The 15,360-nt window shown below is 35.4% G+C and overlaps 1 protein-coding gene across 6 annotated transcripts in view; it reads left to right on the forward strand.

Annotated features, from left to right (window-relative positions):
* LOC121322319 (rho GTPase-activating protein 15-like) overlaps window positions 1-15,360 on the forward strand; it is a 211,872-nt gene that overhangs the window by 67,161 nt on the left and 129,351 nt on the right. The window lies entirely within an intron of this gene.

The following is a 15,360-nucleotide window of genomic DNA, read 5'->3' on the forward strand; positions in this document are numbered from 1 at the left end:
GATTTACCCGTCAGCAAACCTTAGCTGCCCATGTGAGAACAAGTGCAGTTTTTAATCTGCCCATTCTGGAAATCTTCAAGTACTAAAGAGCTTTGAAAGGTTTACAGGACCTTCACATCCTGTGAATGTAGAGGCTGTTTAGATAGCTTGTGACAGCCACTAGGCCAAGGCTTGAGTATTTTCTTAATAGTGGGATATGATAGCGCTTTTGTGTATGTTAGCATTCTCTAGATCTGCTCCCTGGTTTTAATTTCAGTTTGGATCAAAGAGAATGTTTAAGTTGTCATCACGAATGAGCTCAGGTGGTCTCAGTTTAAGCTGAGTGTATAAATGTATGCGACAAAACTGCCCTCCATTGCCACTAAAAAGGAATACAAGGCAGGGTTTCTTCTCCGGTTGGAATCTGTTTCCTGAGTATTGCACTCTCTTATTTGAGAGTGGCTACTCCATTTCAGTCTGCAAGTAAGCAATGTATTCACTATAGGTATTCAAGTTCAAATAAATACACACAAGTGAAATTTGAAGCATAATGATAAATGTTTGAGAAATGAATTTTCATATCCTGGACTGAATGTGAAGTACCCCTGCAATAATAATAACAAAGCCAATTTATTTTCATGTTTAATTATTCTGCTTTTCTGTTATTTTATTAGAGATGCCTTTAATTATGCACTGGTTTTCAATTGATTTTAGTTGAAAAGATAATATGTGTTTGGTGCTCAACCTGCCGGTTTGAGTACCTTTTTGATTTTGTTGCTAACTGGTTTCACAAGAAACCTTTTATGTATTATTTGTAGGCTTGCTACTATTCGATGTTAATTTTTTTGCCAAATTGACAATTAATACTGACATTTATTTTAGAAAGATTTAAGCAGAGAATGGGTGAAATCGACCTTTATGCTTTCAAAACCACCAGACGTATTATGCCATTGAATTGAAAAACGTCTCATTTAGTGAAACCCCTTTATCATATTCACCATGCAACAAAACCATGGTTACGAACATTCTAATTGAAACAATGTTTGGTCACAGCTGAGCTATGCATTTAAAAATTGTATCAAATAAACCTTAGTAAACAAAGCATTTAAAAGTGTATTACACAGACCTTTATAGCACTTAATATGCACAGTACAAAACATTAGATAGCTGAACAGACCTAACATGCACTTATTATTCAAAGTCTGAGCTCCTTCTCTCCTGCTTCAGCACAGCCTGACTCAGAGTCACTGTAACTAAGGCAAAGCAGACGGGCCCACTTTGTCCTGCCACAGAGACTTCAACCATCGGTCAGGGTATTGTGCACAAGGGTTTTTCTCTTGAGCCCCTTTTTCAAATCAAACTAGTATACTGTCACCGTATACTTAAAGCAAAAGCTTACGTACACCTTAACCTGCTAATTTCAAAGTAGGCGCTTTGAATGACAGGCACTGTAGCTGGCAAATGAAAGCATTCTAGCAGTGCTTCTTCACTTCAGTCAATGAGATCTGTCAGAAAAGGGTGAAACTACAGTACTAACTGACCAGTCTAAGATGACTCACAGCAACCCCCAGCCATTCAGAGCGGAACAGAGATGGGACAGACAGCAAGTATAAAAACTACACAAACTAGAGAGGATTTCTAAATGATAGTTTTTGGTAAGAAAATAAAAAAAAAATAACGAGAGCTTTTACCTACGTTTATCGTATATAAATTTATTTCAGTCAAACTCATATTTTTGGGAATTCGATGTTTAATGAGCTTTACCGATTAACATCGAAAAGTATCAAGCCTAATTATAAGCTATCATTACAAGCATAGCAACGAGGTTGTATATGTTCTAGCTTGTACCTAAACAGTCCCGTAGTAATCGGTCTGTATTTCTGTTTGAATCAGTATGCATACATATTAATATTCTGCATATATCAGAATATTTAATGTCCTGGATATATTGTGTATACATATTTGTGACATCTACATTATATATTCAGACTATCAATTAATTAATTCCAGTTATATTTGCATTTTTGTATGGCCTGCTAGCTTGCTTAACTGCACAATTGTTTATTTTTGCAGCGCCACTAAAGATAACAAAATATTGAATAATCTAGATAAAATGAAAGCCAGAAATGCAGGAAGAGCAATGCTTTTCAGCAGGTAAAATCTAAAATGAGGAGGTTAAAGATGAAATCACTCTCTAGCAAGAACACCAAAGGGAGCTACACATTATCTCTCACTCAGTTAAACATCCGATCCTCTTCCACCTTGTACTATTTATGAACTCTGCTCATACAACACCATCCACCCCACCAACTTTGTTATGAAGAGCAAAGATAAGCGGGATGCAGGTTTTTTTTCTCCTCAGTTTTTTTTGCTGGCGTCTGTGCAGTGCTTGGATAGCCATGAAAGCGGTGGCCTCCTCCTCCATTGAACTGTTTGCCACTTGGCTGTAAACAGCTCATATCTCCCAATAGTAATCCTAATTTGCAGGGCACACTAGCTCATTAGACTTAGGCCAAGCTAACTTATTCCATTGACTATTTCATTTTTATTTGTATTATGCAGGGTATTTCATAGGTTGCTGTTGAGTATTTATGCAGTGAATTAGCATATTGAGTTTTGTTTGAAAACATTGAATGTAAATTTCAATTTCCCTCATGTACTAATAAAACGTGATTGTCATTTTAATTCATCTCAGCCCATTGAATTGAATACAAAAGGCAAGGTCTAGACGCGAGCCGCAAAGCATACAGTTCAAAGACTATTCAAAGTAAAGAGCAAGCTCTGTAGTCAAGATGTACTGTCTTATGCTGATGTCAGAATTATTAACTTATCAGCCACTAGGAGGATATTCATTACATCTTGTTTGGGGGCGGGTGGAGTAATTTAACACTGACAGTAATCGATTATGCTTATTCAATCTACACACAAAATAAACATGACAAGGATATTATAAAACACAAAAAGGTACAACACCAGTGCAGTCTTCTTTTCAAACATTATTTTACATTTATTTGCTGCCCCCTTTTACCTAATCCAAAGCATTTTGGGAGTTCACCATCCTTCTGTTTGAGGCATCTAACTAAAATATATTTGAATTTAAGAATCAAGTAAATTATGTTTTAACCCCTTTACAGCCAAACAATTTAATAATCGTTATATATATATATATATATATATATATATATATATATATATATATATATATATATATATATATATGAGAAGGAATGGATGGCCAGGGTCTGTAAACTGGGCTAGGGTTAGGGTGGAGGATCGAGGAGGGTGGTGCTGGGATACCAGCAGCACTGTCAAGCCTTCCCGAGGTGTTGTGGGCTAATCGACGTAAACTGGAAATGGGAGGTGCCCACCTGATAACCTCAGCAAGGTATCCTACCCAGCCCATTCCAGGCAGTTGCCATGCTCATCTCTGGAGCCAGGATTACACCGGGCCAATAGGAAATCTATGTTACCTGGTGAGCGAAAAGCTCTGAAGGTTCATATATTACAGCAAAGCTACATCTTGGTTGGTTCCCAGCACTATTATCTTATTTTATCTGGGTGAAAGCCAAGTCCAGTGTTAGCATGAAATATATAACAGCTACTCTCATGTAATAAAAATCAAATATAAACCATAGTGTCAACCCCTCCTTCCTAATAATTTAGAAAACACATTTACATATTTATTGTAATAGATTTAGATGTAGATATAAATATAAAAATATGAATATATACATAAAAAATAACATCACCCCCTACTTTCAACATTTTATTATTACATCATATGTCCATCCATATCATGTTTTACATGTATATGTCAGTATAGGACACTTGGCTGTATCTATGTGATGTTTGGCACAGTTTGGGGACAGATTGCCGTAATTACAAGCTAAGAAGGGAGGCATAGTGTGGAATCGAACATAGCTGACGGCAGCTTCCCAAAGACCGTTAGGGGAATTAAACATTGCTGATGGGAGCTGCAAAGGGGTTACATTGTATCCCCCACTCGAGGTGTTCTTTTGTTGTCTTTCAGTGCTCAGAGCTAATTAAACTATTGTATTCAGACTCATTGCACTGAGCACTACTGAATTAATGAACTTATTTTTCCTCTTTATACTTTCTAATTCAAGTACAGTGTGCTATTTTAATTTAAACAAACAGGTTGGGAGTCTACATTAATTGAAATTATTTTAGTTCTTGCACAATTAGGATGAATTAAGGTTTGTGGATCCAATAGCCAGCAACTGCTCTGGGGCCTGTTGTTGCCTTAGTATAGTTATGCCTTTTCCAAATGCCTCTGCTTAATATTTAGTGACCTTAGAATGTACTGTGATGTTCTTGAGTAGAATTGTTATTAGTATTATTATATTTACTGTTCTGGTTTACACCAAGGACAAAAAGATACAAGTTCCAAGTTTCAGCTATACTGTCTATACCGGTACTGAGATGGTGTATCTAAATGATTACTGTTGTTCATTTTATTTTATTAAGTTTATCCTGGTAAGTAAGCTAAACACCTTTTCAATTATTTTGATTTCTGTTGCTTTTTTTTTTTATTATTGTTGGCTTTACACTAAATGGCTCTTTGCTGTTGAATACAAACTGCTGATGCTTTGGATATAATTAGCATTTATAGAAAGTCGCGTGAGGCTGTGACCTTTCAGCTGTAAGTTAACCCGTATATTTACCAATATAGATGATATCATAACAGTGCTCGATCAGCTAGTTTCCCAATCAACAGCAAATCCATATCCAGATATGCTGATAATGTCAAGTGTGTATTTCTGTATAACAAATTAAATATAGACATCTGTTTTTAGGATTGTTACACTTTTTACCCTTAAACTGTAAAACCAGGCTTGCTAAAAAGGAAGCAATTAGTAGAATTTTATATCATGAAAAGGTGCCGAGTAACAGTCAATGTTTTACATCTGACCTGGCTGGAACGAGCAAGCAAACAGAAGTGCGAGGCTGTATATAAGTGAAAGATGGACGTGCCTGGCTTGGATTACAACCCTTATTGAACAAACAGCTGAACTGGGACTGAGTCATTGGTGTGCAGGCGGAGAAGGCAGCAGGACCTTCTCACATTGTCTTCTGTTTCTCAGGCTGGTACGACTCACTTGGCAGTAAGAACTCTCTTGGGATGATTTGGAATCCAACTGACAGGAATTTTAGCACGACAGGTGTTAACATTTTTAAAAAAGCTCAGAAGATAAAGGCATGATCTCCTTTCACTCTGCCCCCCCACCTCCCACTCATATTTGCTTGTCAAAGGTACCACCTGACACATGAGATGCCCAGGTGCTGCCCAGATAGAGTTACAGAATATAAATGGCTAATTCACTACATGGATATGGGAACACCAGCTGCCAGAGTATTTTTCAAATATGAAATCATTTTAGATTCACGTGTCAACAGAAGGACTTGACATGCAAGACTGAAACAAACTAATTTTACATCTTACCACGTCAGTAACATTTGGTATTTCCTATTGCAAGGTGTGGAATATAACTAGTCATGTTGTTAGTAAGGTAGACAATATCTACATTTGTTGTTAAAGACTCTTTCTGTTGCTTGCACAGTTTATGAATTTTACAGTTCCCAAGAATTATATCATTCAGCAGTTTTACTCTTTTTCCAATCAGTGCGACTCATCCATAATTCCAGCATGGGAAAGCTGAATTGTTGTTCTTCATAAGGACTTCCCATTACTATAAAAACACACTTTCATGTTGTGTGATTCTCCTACAAATGTAGACTGTGGGTATGTGTTGGTTCTAAGCAGGTGACAGAAGACGGTCCCAATATGTAATGTCTGCCCTTACAAATGTATTATTTGTGCTTTACTTACACAAACAATTTTTTTCCCCCAGTTTATTCTAGTTGAAAACTAGAGTTTAATGGAAAAGAGACTTTTTTTGCTAGAATGCCCAATACATTGAATACATGTTTAGAATCTCGTTCCCCACTGACAGTGAAACTGTTCTTGGCTGGTTAGTGTTTGTATTGTGTTTTTATTCTTAGTAATGGGTCATTGATTTATGGAAAATAATGTTGCTTTGAAACACTTTCACTTATAGGATAAAGAAACTATATTGATTACAACTTTAGGGTTAAATTACTTCATAAATGCATTATCTTTTTGAACTTTAAATGCCATTTTTTTATTTAGAAGTCTTTTTCTTTCTCACATTAAAAGTTGAGTCTAGCAATCATTTGATAAGAATACTAGGTTTTAGATTGGGTTAATATCTAAAAAAGGAAAATGACACAAACATTCTTCATATTTTCAATCATAACTTTTCCTCTCCACACAGCTGATCATATTTATAAATGCTGGGCAAGTGTACCCTCTATTTCCTCAAATGCCACGGACCTACTGTACTTTGTCAAAGGCAAAAGACCAAACCCATTGTACAATTAATATCTAGAAATGTTCTGCATTGTAAGAATGAGCTTGACCTTTTAAATTGTAACTAGCTTTTATAAATTAACACAATATCATTTTATTGAAATGTGTTGCTATGCCAACCAAAAACAGCCCAACATGTTTTATACATGTAGCAGTTTTATTAGAACTTTGGTTAGAGCTTGTACATTTTAACTTTATTCAGTTCATGCATTTTAAGGAAAGTCAGGTTAAATATGGTGAGTTCAAATCATATCTAATGATCCACTTTTCCTTTCAACACATTAAAAATGGTTAGTCATCGTATTACTATCAGTCTCCCCCACACAATATGCTTTCATTCTTTCATGTATTTTTAGATTTTTTGGCAGTTTAACTGTATTAACTTTACGCAAAAAGGTTGTGTCATGCTTGACAAAAAGGCAGTATTTAATTTACAAAGCAGCTTTTAGAGTAGATTTGACTGCAAGATGGGTAAAGCCGAACTAAAGCATCACAGACGAAACAAACAGACTTCTCAAATATGGTAAACATGTTCTAGTCTTCAGTAGTGATATGAATGTTGTAAATGTTTGTATTCTAACACTACTAGTCACAATGGTATTCACTGTTAATATGAACTCATATGTAATTATTAGAGAAAATATGTTGATTTTGTACCATATATACTGAGAGTGGTGAAATATGATTAGTTAAAGGCAAAATAAATGCATAGACTTTTCATATGAGTATTACAAAACATATTCTGCAGGTTTTAAATTTAAAAAGCACCTTGAGTAATATTGGATTGAAATACAATATGTAGCTTTGTTTTTTAAATATTCAAAGCAGAAATAACCAATACAAAAATCTAAGGTTTCAAAAATGCTTTAGTTCCAAATGTCACCCAGACAGCACAGAAGTAAGTATTCACAAACATGTCACACATTGAGCTGTACCAAGCCAAATAGCAGAATGACATGACTCTAACAGCAGCACCGGAATTAACTGTCACAGCTCCAATCTGTGCTTTGGAAAAGTCCATTGAACTTTTCTAAAGAAATAATTTCTAAACAGATATTAAAATTACACAGATTTACTAAAAACAAAACAAAACAAAAAAAAAAAAAAAATTTGACTAAACCTGTGTTGTCCTTAGTAATCCCAATTATGGATTATAAAATTAAAAAGTGGTCCAATCCATACAATTAGAGGTTCCCAGTGATTAGAGAGCTATCCCATCCATCCCACAGAAGTTTAAAATAGTGAAAATGGGTTGGGATGTCATTTGGAAAGTCAAATAGTATTATGATTGCTGTGTTGGGTGTGAAAAAGAAATTAGCGTCAAATGTTTGCATACTGTTTTTGCATTCATCATTTACAGGATAGACAGTCCTTTGAATTAAAGATGCCCTCGTATAGAAGCAGCAGTCATCTATCAGCTTTATAATAGAGGCCGCCCTCGATTAAACACCGCTGTCAATAAAGAAACATTAAGGTATTCCCCCCCGCGAAGAGACGGGAGCCTCAATCTAGCACGTAAATTACAAACTATAATGTACACACACATAGTAAGCACATTTTATTTTATGGTAGTACAGTTCTGAAAGGAAATGCAAAAAAAAAAACTACGTACAAAAGAGCAGTCCTTCTGAGGTTCTTATAGGTGGTTTTGTTGTTTTTGTTTTGGTTCAATTGTAATTCTCGTACTCAGTAAGGTACAAATCAATAAAAAAAAAAAATGCTTACTATCTATATGAAGATTTAGTTTAGGTTTCTCTTGCAGAGAAATTACAAACAAGCAAGTTACAGTGAGAAAAAAAAATAACCGAGTAGGATATATTATAGTTTTTATAGAATTTATACTGATAATATGAGCTCATTTTTGGTGCAGAAAAAAAAAACTATGTCACACATTTGAATTTAACTGCCACACAACCATTGTCCCGCCCCTTAACAACCAATACACACTCCTGATTCGCTGGTACAGTACTCCCCTGACCTTCCAACTCCCACCTAATAGGCTTTCGCTAACTGTCATCCATAAATGTACTGTAGTTAAAGTAGGTTAGCCACAGACGCTGCTACATACAGGTAGTCTACCGTATTACACAAAAAATAAGCTTCAGCGAAAAGTTGTAAAACAATTCTATACGGTAAATATTTTCATTTCTAAAAGATAAAAAAAAAAAGAAAAGTACAGATATGATACAGGGAATAACAACTTTTATAGTTTTTAAATTGTTAAATATTGTTTTAAATTGTTTCAGGGATCCTGTTGCTTTTTTATATTGTATCTGCAAGTAATTAAAATAATCTAACTTTCTATTTCTGTATTTAAACATCAATTTCATGAAGCCACCAGTCAGAATACTTCATATTTAAGCTTTGACAGGAGTCAGTCAAATCAACTAACAACTATTTGGTTTTCTCCAATATGTCATCAGGGCATCTTAGTTGTATTTAGGTCTGAATGAAAGATCTTTCCAATGGAATATTTTATTTGGCTGGCAATCAGTATATATATAAACTGCAATTCTTTTAACTGAGCTTTTTGTAAAAGCATGCCACCACACAATAAAAAAAAAGCATGAAAACAACTGAAATAGATTGGAACAGGCTGTCAGAATGCTGACATTGATTGACTGACAGATTTTTTAACACCCACACAAAACTCCCTGCCCTTCAACAGCTTCTCGAGTTCCAAACTATAATTTGCTATTAGAATCTTAGGACTTTCAAAAGGTAGGTAATTACTGTATCTTGGTTGTAGCCTGCTTTTAGCATAGTCCAAAACCACCCAAAGTGGGCTAAAATCCACAGTAAACATTACCTTATTGGTACCATTATTGCTTCATTATGGATTTCATCCTGAAAAAGGACTATACAGTCTTTCCATTGCAATTATCTGAAATATAAAACTTAAAATCATAATCCTAAAAGGAGAAAATGTGTTTTCTCAGCTTGATTTTGTTCAGATCCCAGGTTTTATATTAAATTGATGCGGTTTTGGCACAGATAAAAGGAAATATTTAATACACATATGGTCATTTTAAAGTGACTTGTGTACATATATTTACATTCTCTTGGTCAAGGTGTATAAATACAAATTATTCATGCAATTTTTCTGTTTAAAATTATTATTACACATTTTTCCTAAATAGATGTGAGATTGTTAAGATTTCAGTGATAGAGTACACTACGAGAATTGTTATGTTTGCACATTTAAACAAAGCTAATTCTCAAGTGACACCCACTGCACAGGACTGGTGCAAGCCCATTATTATTGCTAGCAAGGGCAACCCCCAGGAAACACATCACTCCAGAACAAACACATTTGTTTAAATGTAATAAAAAGAATACAGGATTACAAATGCATTTCGACATGAATTGTGCCTTAAACTATTCTGTGTTTATGTGCTATGTGCAAGGAGATTATTTAACAGCTAATGGCATCTGGAAATGGAATAAGCAAGGTCTGTTACATGTAAGCCAAACTTTTCTCACAAAATGCTGGAAGGTTCAAATTGTAGTGAAGAACAGTTGTGATGAGAAAAGATATATCTTTTTAATCATTGTCTATTTTCTATTAAAAGTGGAGCACCCAGTCTGCTGTGATTCTGTACATCATAATGTTCCAAAATATTTCACTATTTTAGGAATTCCTCTGCCTTCCCAGTTCTTTCTGCAGGATCTGAGTATCATAAAAAAATATATAAAAAATAAGAATAAAAACCAAAAATAATAATAAAATAACATGCCCCCTTGTATGTAAACCCTATGAATACTACCCAGTCAAAAACACTGTAGTATACCAGGGGTAGAATGACTACTAATTTCAGAAGGCTATGCAGTCTGTATTTGTATCTCTAGGTTGTTTGTTGTTTGCACTTACAATTGTCTGAATCCACACGCAATGACATTACTTCACAATCAGGTGATGTGCGATTAGTCAGCTATCAGTTTCTGTGGTATCACTTTCTTATTCGACTAGTCAACTATTCAGTGCCACCCCTATAGAATACTAAATGGAATAGTATTGCCTAAGTTCACATTATAGATACATTGCAACCTGTAGATAACATGCAGTGATACCCTGAAGCATGTGGGAGGGTGTGTTTTCAAAAGTACTGAAGCTTAATGACAGAGGGTAGCTATTTAAGGAGCAAACATATTAGAAGGGTCATTCAACTCCAAAGATCATTAGCTACAAAAGTTTTAAAGATTATGGTCATAATATCTTTCTCCTACAGGTTTACTAGCTTGTATTTTTGATAAGGAATGTCTTTTCCCCAGTGGTGTTTACATTAGATAGTCTGAAGTGCAATTATGGTTTTGAAATCCCATCCAAGTAACATTTATCAGACAGGAAGTAGATAAACATTGGAAAATATCTTTAAGTAGGATTTACTAGTGAAAGCCTTTGGAAGGGTGTTACTGCCACTGGGAAAAGACTTACTCTGGGCTGTTGCTTCGTGCTGATTTCTGCAATACAGTAGAGACAGAGGGAAGCAAGTGAGAGAGAGGGATATTTTTAAACTGTAGAGAGCAGCAGCATCCTTTAAAAAAACGGGTAGTTTAGTCATGGTGCAAATATAGGGCTATTGCTTTGAATGTCTGCTGTAACCCTTTTTGTAAGAAAAGTTTGGGGCAAATAGATGTATACATTCCAGGAATAGAAAATAAATCAATGTAAGTAGAACCCCAAATTAAAAGCACACATGATCAAAAAGAACACCATCAAAGGAATCCATGACCCACATTCTCAGTATTGTAATCAATGTTCTGTTGAGCTATTTGTTTACCACTAAGTGGGGCAGGAACAATATATATTTCAATGGGCAGGCAAACAGAAAAGTTTAGAAATATAGCCAGCTTTACTAAACATGCTAATTATGATATTTAGCAAACAGAATGAGGTTTCCTCCAAATAATATATGACAGATATTATACAATAGTTAATTGTTTTTTTTTGGTTTGCCTTTTTATAAATCCAGCATGGCTTTCACTTGTTTAACATTGCATATTTCATTAACCTTTTGTAGCACCCCCAAACTTTGACAGAGAGAAGGGAGCAATCTCAATAGTATTTTATTCAATAGTTACTTTATCAATTACGTAGGGTTAACGACTACGCAAGTTTGAAGCAAGTTATACTCCAAATAATTTTAATACAGGTTATTTCTTGATCAAGCAAGTGAGATAAAGTGGAGGAAATGAGACAATAATCAGGAGTCAGTGCACTGCCAGTAATAATGAATACATGTGGGTACTTTTTAGTAGTAAAATACGCATATCAATATAAACAGATTACTCACTAAAAACCTTTTAAACTGCTTGCACTCGGACCGGCCCATAATAAAAGTTTTAAAAAACAAAACCTCTACATTTTGTCATAGTCAACCTAAATAGAAATAGTGACTGTTTAACATTTCCAAACATAATAACAATAACAACACACAAAGCTTACAGTTTGATTTTTTTGTACATCGCACCACATTTCAGAAACACAGTAATAGTTTAGAATTCTTCCACTTCCAAACCACTACATTTTTTTTCAACATATACATTGTGATGTATTTTTTTTTTACAAACCGTTTAGAGGTGCCAGTACCTAAAACCCATTTCTAGTTTTAAAATGATATGGAGAAGCAGTGGTACTACACAACTAACAAAGCCTACAGTGCATACCAGGGCCCATATTCATTCAACTTGGCGTCTCCTGTATCGTGCCAGTAATAGGTTTGCATAAACGCCATTTACTGTCAAAAAACATCACTCGTCGTGACGTTAGAATAACGTGTCCTTAGAGACCAGTTTTCTCGTTAGCATATTATTCGTCTGATTCATCAATCTGTATTGTGCTGTATGTGTAAATCACGTTTGTAGCCTATTTGTTGCTCTAAGAAAATCCCAGTCTTTGGTGTGCTTGTGTGGACTATACATCAAGAGGAGGGAGATATCTTGGAAAATGAGTGCAGACATCCCGATATTTTCAATTCTTTCGGTGCCTCGGTGCCTCGGTGCTTGGCCTCTCGCCCCCTTCCCGGACCTCGATGCATCGGGGCTCAGACACCCCTACTGCAGATGCTCTGGGCAACACCATGTCCAAGTTTCACCCTTGCATGTCCTTTGGAGGGATGTTTCCCCCACAGGACAAGTACCTCTTGTGTGTTAAGTGCTTGGGGATGCAGCACACCTCCTGTGCCTTAGGCAGTGAGAGGTTGTGCTCGATTTGTGCAGCGTCCCAGCTTCAGACACTGTACAGAAGACTGGCAGAGTTCACAGAGACGGCTTCACAAGCCAGCTTGGCTGAGCCTTCTGTAGCATTTGGAGCCCCACCTTCACCCCCCCCCCCCCCTTCTTCACCTGCCTTCTGGCTTGTAGTGGCATGTAGACAGCTTTGACTGTCTCAGGCCAGGGTTCCGGATGCAGACAAATCGGCAATGTTGGACGCACCTATCTCCCGTGGCCATACATTTGGGCTAGAGGTGAAGGAGATCCTTCAACGTTCCCACAGAGAGCGGGAGACATCCCGACAGGTTGAATTAAGCTAGTTGATTGAGAATACCCTGTAAAGTCCACACTGGATTAGCAAAAATATTCTTTTCAGTCTATTCTGGTTGCTTTAAGTTAAAATGGCCAGATAAGACATTCAAAACTTGGTTGTTAATCTCATTTTTAGGAATATGCTGAAGCCAAAATCTGAATTCAGGTGTAATGCTAACCACAGTAACATTATTATCCCCATGTACATGCCTATTGATTTCTGTGTTGAACGTTTTGTTTGTCTGGAGGGGTCATCAATATTTCATTTACCCCTCATCTCTCGTATTCACATTTTACAACAAATCCAGACTACTATTTACATTAATAGAGCAACCAAACATTTTAAGCATGAGGTAATGAGGTATTGAGGTCCCAATACAAACAAGTGCGCATCTCAGGTTAAGGAAATAACTATTTACTGTTTCTTACTTGGGGCTTATCTATTAACCACCTGCTTCAACAGTATACTTAGTCTCTCACTAAAGCTCTGTGGAAGTGCAAACGGGACTTGAGTTATGGTTTGCTACAACAGAGGGTGCCCAGAGGATAATGTTGAATCATGCAAGGGTGCAAGAATCCAAATAACATTGTTTTTGTTAAATGTAAACGGCATCAGTAGAATGCATTCTGTTCAGTCTTAATTTTACCCATTTTAATACGGTTATATATATATTTTTTTTATAATCATACACTAGCCCCTCGCTAAACCAGAAATGTTTGTTTGACATAAGGATGTGTCAGGTGTAAAAATGATACAATAAAATTACAATAAAACACATACATTTATAGTGCTCAATGCATTTTAAATATAAATCATTGTGCTGAAATAACAGTAATGTATTTTGGGTAGGCTACAGATTATATTGTCTAAAAATATCAATCTAAAACTGAAACTAAATGATTTTAGCTTTTTTTTTTTTTTTTTTTATTATTATTATTATTATTATTATTATTATTATTATTATTATTATTATTATTATTATTATTATTATTAACTTGGCCTACTTAGTACCCTAGACAATTAACACAGAATAGATCATGGTCCTATACAGATGCTCAGAATGAGCTGGATGGGTTAGTGGCACATGTGGGCAGTCTATTGCATCCAACACTTTGGGGAAACCAGAAATGTCACAGAAATTAGTTTTAAAGGCTTGTAAGTACACCCTTTCTTTAGTGAAAATGAGGTACTTGAATTTTCGCCTCAAATGCACTGAGCACAAGTGGCAACATATGAGAAAAAGTGGACTGGGAAATACCAGCAACAATTTTTGCGACTTTAAAACGTGCTTTCAAAAGTTCTTAACAAATTGATGCAATTGTAAGTGTCGCAACTGCTGCCAGCTTTAGTACATATTTAGTACATGTATCCCCTTATAATATCTGAGAACCTATTTTTGCAAATGTATGCAGGAACGTCCATAATTACATAATCATCTAAAGTTGAACCGAAAGAAAAACTGCTGCTGCAAAGCATTCCCTAAAAAGTCGTTAATAGCATTATGACTTTAGTACATCTACCCCTGAGTCTCTTAAATCCTTAAAGATACCCACGTGTCCATGGTTGTGGTGATTTTTGGGGGTGTCTATGATTTATTACCGTCAGTTACGTTAATTGTTTGGGGCAATAGTTATATAGTATAATGATGTTAGCAACATGTGATCCATTTAAACCAATATTCGGTCAGTCAAGTACAGCTTGACTTTTTGGCTACATGTGTTTCTTTTTTTAAGTATTAGTCAATTTGGAAGATAGTATTACTGTATAATCCTACTTTGTTCTATTATTGGGTTATTTAGACTTTAGAAATACTTGACTTCAGAACATAGGACACATTTGATTGTAGAGTGCATTCCTCTCTATGTTTGTTCCAGTTGGCTGTAGCTTTTCTGCATCAACACATTTTTTTTTTTTTGTTTTGTTTTTTTTTTTTTTTATGTACTGCTTGGTTGGAACATAACATACTGGTAATCAGGAATAAGCTGAAAGGTCAAGAGTGTTAGCTGTTGTGTTAGTTTTGTTTGGTTGTTGCTGCACTTGACTGATGAAACATATTGTGTGCTTAGATGTTTAGACGCTAATACACTAGGCGTATGTTACAATAATCAAAGCAATAATAGATGATGTTGATTTTTACTTTTCACTTAAGTAATGTGTTGGTGAGGGTTGTAAAATACACAAAAGTTCTAAACCGGTAGTCAAAATAACTACCAGAACTCAGTTTCATTGAATAATGAAATACACGACATTGGTGACATTTTTATATCATGTTCTTGTTATGCGGTAACACAATATTTTTTTTGTGTAATTACTACAGAACAACTAAAACAAATAGTACTGTTTTAACGTTTTGAAATCCCTGATAAAAAAAAAAAAAAAACTTAATATAACAATGTTGAAATCCCTACCCTGTTTTGAGTTACAATTCCTGCTCAGATATGCA

Source organism: Polyodon spathula, chromosome 10 (genome assembly GCF_017654505.1).
Source record: "Polyodon spathula isolate WHYD16114869_AA chromosome 10, ASM1765450v1, whole genome shotgun sequence".
Classification (NCBI taxonomy): Eukaryota; Metazoa; Chordata; class Actinopteri; order Acipenseriformes; family Polyodontidae; genus Polyodon; species Polyodon spathula.